Source organism: Martes martes (genome assembly GCF_963455335.1).
Source record: "Martes martes genome assembly, chromosome: 4".
Taxonomy (NCBI): Eukaryota; Metazoa; Chordata; class Mammalia; order Carnivora; family Mustelidae; genus Martes; species Martes martes.
In genome coordinates, this window is record NC_137891.1 from 52,925,855 (window position 1) to 52,940,730 (window position 14,876).

Below are 14,876 nucleotides of genomic sequence, written 5' to 3' on the forward strand. Positions count from 1 at the left end.
ATTGGGGTTGGGGGAACAGCAGAGGGAGTGGAAGAAGCAGACTCCCCGCAGAGCAGAGAGCCCTTTGTAGGACTCCATCCCAGGACCCTGGACCATGACCGGAGCCGAAGGCAGACAGTAAAGCAACTGAGCCGCCCAGGCGCCCCAAGGGCAACATTTTAAAGAGAGCACTCTTTTTTTTTTTTTTTTTTTTTAAAAAAAAACAAGCAAACAAAAAAGAAGGTATGTAGGAGGCCTCATGAGGCTCAATTGCCTAAGCGTCCGACTCTTGATTTCGGCTCAGGTCATGATCTCAGGGTCATGGGATCAAGCCCCGTGTCAGGCTCTGCACTGGGCATGGAGATTCTGCTGCTTAAGATTCTGTCTCTCCCTCTGCCTTTCCCCCACTCTTAAAAAACAAGAAAAAGAAAAAAGAAGGCCTGTATCTTACTGTAAAAAAGATCTGGGGGTTATAGTTTGAGAGGTAGGATTTCTGCATTTTCATCTGCAGCTGGCAAAGCACTTCACCACGAGCGTGGAGAAGCAGAGCACCATGAGGTGAGAGTTGGTTGCAGAAGTTAGTGTCCTCCCCAGAATTGCTTCTGGGTATAGATAGTGTATAAAGCCGCCAGTAACTTAGCGCTAGCCATTTACAGATTGCAGATAAAAAAACACTCTGAGGGATGGGTGCCTATCTGTGGAATGGGAGGGAGAACTTTCTCCTTTAACTCATATGTTCCTCTCACTCTTCCTTCCTTTCTCTCTTCCCTCCTTTACCCCTTCCTGTCTTGCGCACGCCCCACACACCCACCCATGTCTGTGATACGAATCTGCCAGGCTGAAAACAAGGTGAAAAGAAAAGAAACTAATAGAAGACAGTGACATCCAAATCAGATAAGCACCTGCAGATGATGATAAGGAAGGAGATCCTCTGCCAAAAACATGATACGAAAATTTTGTTGCCTACTGAGCATCCAAAATGTGATAGGTAATATTAACACGGCAAAAAGCTTGAAAACCAAGTGACAATAGAATTTCCAGCATCCACTCTTATTTACTGTTTATGAACAAAACACGGTCATCTACATTAGTTCGTGAAAGCCTCATAACAACGCTTTGAAGCAGGAAATGATTCCATCTCTTTATGGGAAGGAACACTGAGTCTCAGAAATGGGCAGGAGAGGTAGTTAGAACTCAGAGTATATCTGCTAACATCTCAGCTGTCTCTTGCACAATACTCTCACGTCTGACGTCCCTGGTACCACACTGGTTTGTCTCTCAAGCTATGCCTTGCAGACATTATTTTTCAAAAACATGTGTTGTCAGCTCTCCTAACTTTGAAGAATCACAGAAGTTAGCAAAATATATTAATTCATGTCATTTATTGAGTGGAGTGGTCCTTTGGACAACAACAAAAAGCTTGGTAAGAGAAAGGGGATAGCTTGTGCCCTTTTGCGGGGGCTAACCAACAATAGCTTACAAAATAAAAATGTAGAATTTAATTCCAGAAATAATTGTTACATCATTCATGATGCTAAACACATGGGGTACAATCCTAAGCTGTGAGCAGTGAAAGAAGGACCATAGAAATGGGTTCTGTTTTAGCCAGGCTCTGAGGTATTTCCTGGTACTAGGAGCATAGGTATTGGTGATACTTGTTCAGATGAAGAAATAGCTGTTAACTGTTTCTCTGATTTATAGCATGCAAATCCAGCTTCTCCATTGGAAGGGAGAAAGCAGAAATTGTCACTATACAGATTACTTCAAGAGGGAGAAGTCTAGTAAGAAAGTCATTCACTAATAGATGTTCGCTTTTTAGAAGTTTCCAGACATGACATTACTCAGCTGCAGTCTTCCCCTTAAAGTCATCAAAAAGCTACAATGTACACATGGGAGTGGAAATGTAAATTAGCACCTGAAATAAATTGATGGCCACAGCAGCCCCCCACTGAGAGTTGCCTGGCTCCCCCAAGGACCACGCTCCTAGGCTGAGTCCTCCCGATGCAGAATGCCTTTCAAACATAAAGATCTGACAAAAAGCAGAGCAAGTCTCTGGTTCCTCATTCTATTAGGGCTGAGTTTAGTTCTGCTACAGCACACCTTTCTTATTCTTTCCTCTATGGTGGTTTTGTATAGATTTCTTTACCTCTACTATTTCTTAACTACAGGGTAGTTACCATGGCAACACCTGTTGATGGCAGACCAGAAAAAAAAGGGAAAAAAAGTAATTCTGCAGTGAGGAAGCTGCTTCTGTATTTCTTGCTTCTGGCTCTCACAGTTAGATTTAGGGGATGTTTTTGTTCCTTTCTAGGCTCCTAGGTGACACCATTTTCTCCATTTGGGCAGATTGATATGGAAATTGCTCTTAGCTCTTTTTATGTTAAATGCTAAGATGCAGCCTCCAGGAGCATTTGTTTTCTGGTGATTTTTACCAACTATAATAGAAATTGTGTCTTTGTCCAAGGCAGTTCACATCTTTGAAACATGGGGTTTTTTCCTCCTTTTTTCTCATTTATTTTCTTCCCTTTCCCCTTCTCTTCCTTCTTCGACAAGACAGACAAAGGTCCTAAATAGCAGAGCCCAGATCCTGCGGCTCACGTAAAATGCCATTAGTCTAGACATCAAAACAGAGAAGAAAATAAAACTGGGATTATACATCATGCCAGTCAGTTATATGGGCAGCTTCGTGGAACTATGTCCTAGATATTAAATGAAGTGACTTAAAAAAATAACAGTATCCTCAAGGACAGTCATGTACTATGCGTTGATAGTATCTCATAGAAACTTGGCTATATCATAAACAGTACGTATTTAAACAGGCATTTTGGTATGCCTATTCTGGATAAGGCAGCGTAGCAGAATCTTTGGATGAGAGTTTTAAAAAAGGAAAAAAAAAAAAAAAAAGGCACCAGCTCTGAAGCCAGATCAGCGGGTTAGGGAGAACCCACACAGGTGGCATGTGGGGAAGCCACCACTACAGAGCAGAAGGTGATGAATGAAAAGTGGCCTGGGTTCTGTTCACTGCTCAGACCCTGAAGAGCTGGGTGATTACTGACAACGGCGTTTAAAAATACAAATTCCCTCTTTGGGATTGTATCATGAATTCCGTGAATTATGTGAACCTCCCTGTTATTTCAGTGTTATTTGAATTTATGTCATTAAGAAGCAACTCCAGGATAGCGGCTGGTTGATGTGTAAACCTTCTTTCTTGATAGGAGAAATGCAGAGTAATGACCCTTGCCTTGCTCCCCCTCCCCTCTGTGCCTTTAAGTCAGGTCTCCAATGTTAGAGAACTTGACCATGTTTCCATGCCCTGGCCCTGTAATTGGCATCCTAGGGTTGCCATAATGAAGCACCACCATTTGTAAAGGTGCTTTATATATGCGTGGATTAGATGTCAGAAATTTATCATCTCACAGTTCTGGAGGCTGGAAGTATGAGATCGAGGTGTTAGCAAGGTGTTCTCCTTCTGAAGGTGCAAGGAAAGATCTGTCTTTCTTTTAGAAAGATCTGACCTCTCTTTTAGCTGCTAGTATGTCCTTGGACTCTGGCTGCATAAATTTCTATCTTCATGGGCATTTTCCCTATATACGTTTCTCTGTATCCAAATTTCCCCCTTTTATCAGGACGTTAATCATACTAGATCAGGGGCCAACTGTTCTCCATTCTGATTTGATTGCAACTAATATCTGTAATGATCCCATTTCCAGGTAAGGTTACATTCATTAGGACTTTGACATAGGAATTTTGGGGAAGACACAATTCAACCCATAACAGGCCTAAAAAACATAGTCCTGTCCTCACACATACAAAGTACAGCATCCCAGATGCAGCCACTCTGCAGAGAAGACGCAGCCCAGTAGGCCAGAGTCTATCATGATGGCTTCCATTCTGCTGAACACACCGTGTCTTACAAATCATCACAGAACTAATATTTACTGAGCGTGGACAGTCCTTTATCAGGTCATGCATTATTTCCATTCAAATGAATCTCCTTGACTTTCTTGAGGATATTGAGCATTAAATCTCACTGAGTGTCTCAGAATTTCCCTGAAGTTCACCTTTGGTCATTTAGTAGTTGTTTTCCATCAGAGAAATGATTGAAATGTCATACATATGATAGCATTTCCTAAAACTAGCCTCAGTTCCTAAAAGAATGGCCACAAGAATATGATGTCACTGGTGGGGTTCTGATGTGATACCCACAGGCAGGTTTGAAAGTCCAGGTTGAAGAGGTCAAATGTGTATGAGTATGTATATTCTAACTACATATATATAATTTATTCCATTTATATACATGTAGAGAGATGGATATAGATACACAGTCTGTGTACACATGCTTATATACACATCTATAGAAAGAAGAGGGCACTGTGAAACTACTTGGGATGTAAGATCCATATACAAAATGCCAGCCTGCCCACTCCGAGCGCGCGCGCGCACGCACACACACACCCCCCTACGCATTCCTCAAAAACTCATTCACTTTATAGACAACAATCTTTAATAATATGGAAAGCTACCAGGAAAAAAAACAGAGCTTGATTGTATCCCCTTTTTTGACCCCACAGGCGGAGCCATCGCCTCAAGGCCAGCCCAAATAACACAGCCAGTTCTTTAGAACCTGAGGCGGGAGGGCTTGGGGTCGGGAGGGGAGTCCTCTTTCTGTCCTGAGCTTACACTGCAGTCTGTACTGGGACTTGGAACGGTGAGCAGATTTCTATGAATTTGGGGGTTTCTCAAAAACATACTTGGGGAAGCTTCAAGTTAGTGTTTACCCCACACCTTCCTCAGCTTCCTGGGGGAGGTGCCCCTACCCCCCCCCCATACGTACACACCCATTGAGACAACTCCCGGGAAAGCTCAGTGATCAGGGACCCTCCAGCCCCGCCATCCCTTGGTGATCCCAAGGCTAGAGAAAACAGAAACTACTGCTCACTGGGAAATGTCTCAAGGCTCATCTGAGGATCTGAGATAGACAGGGAGGTGTGCCTTGTGGCTGCCCCATTAGGGACCCACCAGGAGACACAAGCCAAAGCTATAGGCTCTATGAGTGGCAGCTTAAGTTCCATTCCGAAAGACAGCTTCCCAGCTAAAACAGATGGAAGAGACTGGAGTAGTGTTTACTTTTTGTTTTTAGCAAGAAAATAACACTGAAAGATGAATAAGGAATGAATGAACGAATGAACAACCTCTTTAATTGCCCGGTTTGTTTGCTTGGTTAACGATTTATTTTTCTACTTAGAGCAAGCGTGGGTGGGAGGGGAAGAGAGAGAGAGAGAATCTCAAGCAGACTCCCCACTGAGCAGGGAGCCTGAAACAGGCTCCATCTCACGACCCTGAGATCATGGACCTGAGCAGATACCAAGAGTCAGAAGCTTACCAACTGAGCCACCCAGGTGCCCCTAATTGCCCTGTTTATTATTCCATGTTTATCTACATTGCCTAAAGGAGGATGTTTTTCAATATTTATTTTACTACCAATTCATTAACTAGTAAGTAGAGGAGTCAGTTTATATATTTTCTGTTCACTAACGCAACATATAATTTCCAAAGCTCATCTTTTTATTGTTAGTGTTTGTGCTACCTTGCTTTATGTTTAGATGTTGGAGAACAATGCAACCTTCCCTCAAATATATTGAATTTGCATATTGTAAACTACTCTTTTATCAGGAAGAAAAGATGTTTTTTTTTCCCTGTTGTGCACTTTGGTCATTTGATTTTTTTCTCTGTTAATATTGAAACTGCAAGGAATTCAAGTCCAAGCCTTGCTTGGGATGCATCTTACAGATAAAAGGCTTATAAGAAATAGTGTCATTTTAAGCCTTTTTCAAGGTAATGGTCTTACAAAAAGAAGGTTTTTGCTAGCAAAATGTCATTTGTTAATGACTCAGTGTGTGTGTTGTAACTGTATCTATGCTTACCTGGATCCTGTATATTGTAGATAGTATGAGGATATATCCTTAAAAGATTTTTATCATTAGGTCCCCAGAATTCAAGAAAAATATGTTCTTCTTGGAAAGGGGATTATTTTTATTAAACCACACCATTTAAGAGGATTTTCAGAAAGAATTATTTTCCCGGTGTCATACTTCCATCTTTTTGATGCCTAAAAATTTTTTGATTTTTTTTTCTTTTTTGTGCTTTCATCTTATCTTTATAGTGGCCTCTCTCTGGCACCTCTGAATTTTCTTTCCCTGCCTCTTCCATTTTTCTGTTCTCCACCAAGAAAATTAACTCCCTGAAAATACTCTTTTCTTAATGGACTGTTGCTTCACATACCTCAAGGATTTCAGCTGTTAGAACGTGTGAGAAATGGGGCAGGAGACATCAGATAGCATGAGAACCAGAACCATTCACACCAAGAATCCCAGGAAGGCTACAAGTGTGAGCTGAAGCAGCTGGGGGGTGGGAGAGATGGGAGGCACAGCTGGGAAAGCTGGCAAGAAAAAATGGCCAGAAAACACAAGGGAGCTTAGCGAGGGGAGAAGTGCAGCTCGGGAAGTAGAGAGTACTAGGATGAGGGCGGGAGAAGTATCTGTTGTAAATTACAGTTTTCCCGGATTATTCAGGATATCACAGCCCAGATACGTTGGCTTTGGCTACCGTTTTAATTGCTATACCATTGGGCATATTCAGTATTATTTTCTTGCATGATTATGGTGAAGGACTGAATATTGAAATTTTCATGGGAGGAAGTATCTGTGCTTTGAGATTGACCTCTGTTATATTGACAGTTTACTAAACCTAGAATTCAGCTGGATTAATAAGAAATCACATGCATTAGTTTATAGATATATTTGTGGTTTTTAATACCCAAAGTGTATCAAATAGCTAACATTTATCATTTGGACAAATAAGGGGTAAATGTAATTAGCTAGATTAATAACTGGTTTGGTGTGTATATCCAGAGGGAACTGATGAATAAATTACTTGTTTCCTAGAGAAAGGTTTCTGGTATTTGAACCCAATCCTGTCCTAGTCGACATTAGGCCTCAGTTGGGTACAACTGTGCAAATGCATGGCCCAAAGCTGGGAGAGATGGCTACTGTAATAACAAAGGAGAGAAACAAAATTCAAGAATAACTTGACATTTAACTCAATGACCCAGATCTAAGAGGCAGAAATGGCACGGGGTTGACGTAAGCACCTCACCGTCACCATCACCAATTAAACTGCAAAAGGACAGGAGGAGAGATTTGTCTTAGCAGCATCATATATGAAAGAAAGTTAGATTTTGTTTTAGTCCAGTACAAGATTCATATATGGCAAGAGTCTAATTAGTGTAGCTGGTGAAAAAAGCTTCTGTGATCACAGGTTTTCTGAATATCTATAGTAGAATCTGCACTGACATGAGTAAGCGTCCTGTTCTCTTCTTCACCGACCAAGTGCTACGTCATCCGGAGATGTGCCTTTGAGCTTGATCTTTTGGAAGAAAACCAAAAAAGCGGAAGTGTTGGCCCCCAGCATGTCTCCTCCTGCCTCTCCTGTTTCTTTCCCACTTGTTCCTCTCACATGCATCATCTTGCCCTCCCCGGGGCTGAACTTGTTCTCACTGAAGCAGGAAACATCGCTGAAGATGTTTAAACCTAGTCCCCAGGGCAGTGGAACACAGTACAGTCTTGCTCAGTGCTGGCTGTGTTGTGGGCTGAATCGTAATCTCCCATGCTGGGAATGGTATTGGCCCAGTGCTGACCACTGGGATGATCAGTGCTGCATCCCAAGTGGTCTTTATTGCCACCAGGTGTTGGATCTCGTATCCCAGGAACGACTTCCAGATTCCCATGATACTCACGCCTTGACCTTGCAAGTTTCAGCTCTTTTTCTTCCTTCTAAATGTCTGTAACAGAGTATTTTGGGTACCATGGTCTGTCTTGATCTTGTCGGGAGATCTCAAGAAATTGTGGCTCTTACCCTGAATCACTGCCCAGTAGCCAGATTCTGCAGCTGTGATTGGACCCCAGGATGATCATGGACCGCTCTCCTGAGTTAACCAGCCTATCATGGCTCCCTGTTGATAGCTTTGTCTCCCTATGATATCTGGTCCACAACAATTGCCTTAGCACCATCATCAAAACCCACATAAGGACTGTTTCCTAAATCAGATCAGTGTCCCCTGAACATTGTGCTTGGTTACTGAGCTGCTCTGTTAAATTGGGCTTTGTAGTTGGACCAGGCTCTCAGCCTACCTTGCTGTCATGAGCAGGCCTGGCCAGGGCTTAGCTCACTTCTTCCAGCCCGGGTGCTTTTTTAAGTTAGTGTAGCTGGTACCCAGAACTATATGCTTTAAAATGGAGAAGGGGAAACTCAAGGGCAGGAGAAGAGGAACTTCTTTAAATAGGTGTCTTCGAGTATTTGAAAGGTTGCCATGTAGGAAAATTCCTGGACTTGTTCCGTATGGCCCTAGAAGTTAGAACCAAGACTCTAACAAGGTTGAGGCCACTAAGTCACTAGGTGAAAAAGAACCTTCCTTACCCCAGCTCATATCGAACAGCATTTGCCAAAGACAGAAACGAATTCCTTCCGGGAGCCCTTCATTATGGAAGGGATTCTGGCACTGGCTTGATGAGCAGATCTAAGTTTTGTTGGTTTGTTTCCATTGCAACATGGATAAAAGATAGTATTTACTTGGGTGGCATTTGCATGTGTGATATGTTGATGCGGTCACTTGCCAATCACGAGTGACCTTCAATCCAGCTCCTTTCCTTGTCTTCAGGGACTGTCAGGGAGAGCAGCTTTATTATATCAATATGCTCAAATCTACTCTGATTTTTTAAAAGTTAACTCAATCACTGAGTAGACATTCAATGATTATTATGTATTAGACACTGTGATTCATTCTGTGCTCAGTACTTTTAACGGTTACATTTAACCAAGTCCTTTCGTTATTATACTTATGACCTGAAGGTCACAGACATTGTAGAAAGTGTTCAAGTATCAACTGGGTTTGATTTGTAGATCACCTTTAAGTTTCTTTTAAATTTGAGAATCCTTAAGTGAGTGTGATTCTAGTCTCACAGTGACTGGATAACCTGTCTCCAAGTATAGTTTTTAAAAGTCAAACATGAATTTGGAGTTGGGTTACTCAAGTCAGGGCTACAGAGTCCCTGTGTTTATCTACCCGGATAAGAGGGGGCTTTGCTGTCAGCCTCCTCACTGCTTCCCTAGAAGGGGCTCTAAAGGCATAACTTAAAAAATAAACAAACAAACAAACAAAAAAACCAACCCAGAAAAAAAACACTCGTCTTCCTACACCTCTTCTCAGCAAAGCCAGCTGAGGGTTGGGTCAGGCCATCTGTCAGGTGCATAACCCAGCCCTCAGGGCCCCAGTGGCCCAGAAATTGAACTTTGCGTCAGTTTCTCTGAGTGGCTGTAGCTAGAACAAGCCTTCAGGTGAGCAGGCGAAATGCATCATGAATCATCAGAGTTCACTTGTTTGAGCCTTCTTCTGAATGTCATCATCTGTGTTAAGAACCTGCTAACAGTCCTAATGAAAACTCTGTCAGTGAACTAGGTACAGAAGACACGGTGCTGAATTTGCCGTTCCACTAACATAGTATGTGCGGGGAGGGGGAGTAGACACCATGCTTCCCAAGTCCTACAATTCCATTCAGCGGAAAAAGAAAGCTACATGGACAGCATAGGATTTCTATTTGATTGGGTCGGTCATCGTTTGCAGTGACTAACTGCTGTACACCCTTAGACATAGTCACGGGTGTGAAAGGGGGTCTGAAAAGCCACTTGGTCCATGCAGAATGACTCTCCGATTGTCTTCAGTTCAGACATGATGGCTGGCAGCGGATGGAACCCAATGATTGCGCTTCGCCGCAATGACTGCTGTGATTCCAGCTAGACTCACCCTGGGGTTTGCCATATTTCTTTCAGATTGCTCTGGAAAATGACAGACATTACAATGTTCACATTTCTTGGAGTTTCTTTTTGGTAGTAGCTTTATTGAGGTAGAATTCACATGCCATACAGTTCACCAATTTAAAGTGGACAGTTTAATGGACAGAGTTGTGCAGCTGTCCCACAGTCCATACTTCAGAAAGCAGCTCTGCCCCCCTTAGCTCTCATCCCCGTCTCCTGCCCCCTCAAGGCAACCACTAATCCACTTTCTATCTGCCTGCCCATTTTGGACATTTCACGTCAATGGAATCAGAGTATTTGGTCTTTTGTGTGACTAGCTTTTTTTCACTCAGCATATTTTCAAGGTTCATCCCCATTGTAACGTGAGTCAGTGCTTCATTCCATCTAATTGGCCACATACTATTCTTTGATATGGACATACCCCCATTTTGTATGTTTATTCACCAGTTGATGGATATATGTACTGTATCCACTTTGGGGCCAGTATTAATAATGCCACTGTGAGCATCCATACACAAGTGTCTGTGTATGTTTTCATTTCCTTTGGTACATACCGAGGAGTGGAATATATACCCATATAGACATACCCCAGTACATACCTGGGACCAATGGTAACTCCTCTGTTTAACTTTTGGAAGAAGAACTGGGCTGTTTTCAAAGTGACTACCATTTTACATTCCCCTCAGGAGATATGGGGGGTTCTGATTTTCTTCCACGGCCTCACCAGCACTTGTTACCATGTAGACTTCGTATTATGGCCATTCTACGGGGGATGAAGTGGTATTTCATCTCATTGTGGGTTTGGTTGGCTTTTCCTTGATAAATAATAATGCTGAGCATCTTTTCATGTGTTCATTGGCCATTGTGTATTTATTTTGAGAAGTGACTGTTCAGATCTTTTGCCTGCTTTTGATTGGGTTGTCTTTTTATTATTGAGTTAAAAAAGTACTTCATATATCCTACATAAAAGTCCTCTATCAGATATGATTTGCTCGGATTTTTTTTCTCATTATTTGAGTTGTCTTTTAATAGTGTCCTTTAAAGCACGAATGTGTTTAATTTTGATCAAGTCCAATTGATTTATTTTTTCTTTTGTTGCCTGTACTTTTGGTGTCAGATATATAACCCCACGGCCAAATTTGAGCTCATAAAAGTTTACCCTGTGGTTTCTTCTAAGGGAATTGTTGTTTTAGCTTTTAAATGGAGGTTTTGATTCATTCTGAGTCAGTTTTTATATGGTCTGAGTTGAGGATGCAACTTCATTCTTTTGCATGTGGCTATCAGTTGTCCTAGATTTTGTTGTTGAAAAGGCTATTTTTCCCCCACTGAACAGTTTTGACACCCTTGTTGAAAATTAATCGGCCATAGATATACAGGTTTATTTCTGGATAGTGCTTCTAGTCCATTTATCTATATGTCTATCCTATTCTAGTACCACAGTGTCCTGATTACCTTGTTTCTTTGAAATATTTTTGTCATGAAATGCATATTCCAGAAATGCAAAATTATGTACCACTTTTATGTTATTAAAATAACTGTCAAGTTATATGCTCAATTTTCAAATTAGACTCTTTACTCCCACCTAGTAATAGAGCTAAGGCAAACATTATTTCTAATACATATTAATTAGATTTGGCATTTTAAGAAAAATATTCTTTTCATGTCTTTTTTTTTTTTTTTTCCCCTGCAGCAGTTTGATTTAGATAATCCAATCTTGCTTCTATTTCTAACATTCAGGAGCGTTCTCTGGGACCAACCATGATGACTTGGGGGAGTGGAGATGTTTACAGTTGGAATCCACATCTAAATATATCTGCATGGCAGGGTTTCAGGAGGAGGTTTGTTTGAAAATCTAATGAAAGAGCGAAAGGTGGTTTGGGAAAGGCCCTTGTCTGTCAAGCCCTCACCCAGTGAAGGCGCCCTGCCCTTTTAGTTTGCATGATTGACAGCGGAAAGACCTGGAGTCAGGTCAGAAGAAGACTGCCCATGATTGTATGTCTTATTCTGGTCTTTTTAGACTTATTCAAGAAAAGAAAATAGTAATAGCTGAATGCAGTGGCAAACAAAAGTCAGCCGTTTCTCCCTTGGTAACTGCCAGGGAAACAATAGATGTACCTCGAGACAGTGTAAATAATCTGCTGACTGTGCTGTGGAAGAAAGCTACATATGGTCTGCGATGATCCTATGAGACCCTAATAGAACCTCACTAGATGCAGGTCTAGAAGGCTCGTGTTGCACTCAGTTCTTTATCTTCAAATCTGGAATTGTAGCTCAGTCTGTTAAAATAAATGAGAGGTTCTGAATCTTAGTTAGCAGCGAGGGTGTTCCCCTCAGGGTGTAAGCTCATTCATTCATTCATCCCATCGCCCTCCCCTAGTCCCTCCCATGCTGCACAAATTATGGTGCCTTACATGAAACCGAGGTTCAGTTCAGGAGATATTTGTGAGGAGATGGGAAGAGATGTGGAGAGGGAAGGGGGATGGAGGAAAGGCTGGGCACCAAAACTAGACCAAAACCATGGATGATGGGACCAAAGGGTGAGGATGAATCAGGAGGGAAATGAAGGGAAGACATCCCAGTCATCCCCTCCATTTGTGCACATCATCTTCGTTCCCACAGTGAAGTGGGTAAAGGAACAATGTGGGATCAGGAGATCTGCATGTCATGTGGGTCACACGGTTCATGCTGTACTGAAGATGCTCCTTTTTTTTTTAAAGATTTATTTGAGAGAGAGTGCACACACACATGGGGGGTAGGGTGGGGGGGGGCATGATGCAGAGGGAGAGGGAGAGGAAGAATCTTGAGCAGTCTGTACACCCAGTGCAGAGCCTGATGTCGGCTCGATCTCAGATCTACCCCTGAGACCATGACCCGAGCTGAAATCATGTATCAGGTGCTTAACCCACCGAGCCACCCAGGCACCCTGAAAGTGTTCCTTTTAGTAAGACAATCTCGTAATTAAATCACAGCTTACTTTATTTAAAAGCATAAATCTTAAATACATCCCTCGTTTTATCCCAAATTCAGGTAACAGATACTTGAATTTTAATATTAACCACAATAAGACACAGATTTATTTATCATAATATTAGGAAAAATATGGAAAGAGCAAGTAAATTGATGAATGTTTGATCAGATATGAACTGTTACGTTGGAGATCATATTTTTATTTATTTACTATTATTTGTAGTTTCCCTCAACTTTGCAGCTTGCTTTGCTTGGGAAGTAATGAAAAGTTCAATGTTTGGCCCGAATTTGCTCATGTTTTTACAACGAACTGGACAAGTATCTTTGACAGTCTGTATCCATCTGCCTTTTTTTTTTTTTTACCCTAGTTTTCTTTCTCTTTGGTTACAGGCCAATCAGGAAAAGAGGACTCTCGCCACCACATTTCAAAGGGAGTCCACTGCCAGAACTTTGGTTCCTTATTTGGACAAACATTTCTCCAAGGTAAATACTACCATTATTCAATAAGGGGGCCCCTCATTAGAATTTTCAGGGCGCAGTGGTGCCGCACACAGCCTTGATTGTAGCGTCTGACAAGCCTCGAGTGCCACGAGGGAGGGAGGGGAGAAATGAGCGGAGCCGAGGGGTTATCCCGGAGAACGGAGAACGGAGAACGCCCTCAGAATCCGGGAGCTCAGGGAGTCACACTACACGTGTGTGGGAGGAGGGGAGGCAAGGGGAGGCGGTGCTTTTTTCTTCATGTTAATCTCTCTCTCTGGCATTCATGAAAACAGCAGCCGGTGTGGCTTGATGATAAAAATAGCATTTTTGTCTTCTATGGGAAAAGCGTGGTGCAGTCCTTCCTAGAAGTTACAATCCAATATATACTATATTCATGTCACAAAGGGAAAGAAAACGGAGTCATAATATTTTACACCAACTAAGACTTACAGATGTGGAAGAGTTTAAAGAAATGCATGTGCTCCTTTCATGAAAATTACCTACTAAGTAAGGCTGTGGGTGGTCGTGACGGGGACTTCCCATCCTTAATGCCTCTTCTTGGGGGAGGAGAGGGCATCCGTGTGAAAGAGAGAATGGGAATATGAGAGAGAGAAGGAGAGAGAGACGTCAAAGAGGAGTCTGTCAGCACATACTATGTGTTTCAGAGGAGTAACTCCGGGCGCTTTCTTTATGAATCATGAGCTTAGCGGGAATAAAGGCTTAACAGAAGCAGCTGAATTCTCGTCAGCTTTAGCATTCATGAATTGGCTGCCAGTATTTTAACACAAATTGCTGTGTCATTTCTATGAAGTTCCCCTGTTGCTGCTCAGTCTGTAGCCAAAAGCTGTTTTTGCTAAGCCCTGGAATTTGATCTGATAAAACGTCTCCTTCCTTCCTGATAAAGATACCCATGTTCACCACCCACAGAAATGCAAAAATATACGATCCAATTTAAAAGAAAATAAACTTGTCAGCTTTCTCTGTTTAGCAGTTAATATATGGCCGACATTACTCAGTCCTTAGCTCGCCGGAATGTGCTTTCAGATTGGCAAGGGGCGAGTAATGGGTTCCTCGTCGTCAGTCCTCATCTTGGTGGTTCTTTTCGGAAGGGGCTGGGTGGGGGGAATGGAAGCTGTACATTAGAGGAGAATTCTGTGATACTATTCATTGTCTGTTCTGACAGAGAAGACATTGTTTGTTCACTGTAATAGGCCTGGCAGGAATCTGTGCTGTGCATACAGAATGGGGGAAACAGCACTGGAGAATATCAAAATCCAAAGCAATAGATTAGCTTAGAGATTTTTTAAAAAATATATTTTAATAGCTTCTCATTACTGTAGATGCAAGTCATAATTTAAGGAAATAGTTTTCCTGCAAGTGACAGTTTTCTTCACCTTTCATTATGTGTGTATTACATAAAAAATGGCTTTAAGACAACAGTGTACCTATTTAAATACCGTGGTAACAAGAATTACAATCATGAAGTTTATAAACACACCAGACCTGCTTGAAGATGGCTCTCTGTGCCTTAGCATTCATGTCAGTGTAAGTGAAAAACAACCTCGGCACCCCCTCCGGTG

The 14,876-nt window shown here is 42.0% G+C and overlaps 1 protein-coding gene across 1 annotated transcript in view; it reads left to right on the forward strand.

Moving 5' to 3' along the window:
* Positions 1 to 14,876, forward strand: part of PAG1 (phosphoprotein membrane anchor with glycosphingolipid microdomains 1) — a 130,136-nt gene that overhangs the window by 65,650 nt on the left and 49,610 nt on the right. Inside the window, exon 3 of the mRNA XM_080802289.1 lies at positions 13,207 to 13,299. The gene's annotated coding sequence lies outside the window, so the exon portion shown is untranslated. The remainder of the gene's footprint in view (positions 1 to 13,206; positions 13,300 to 14,876) is intronic.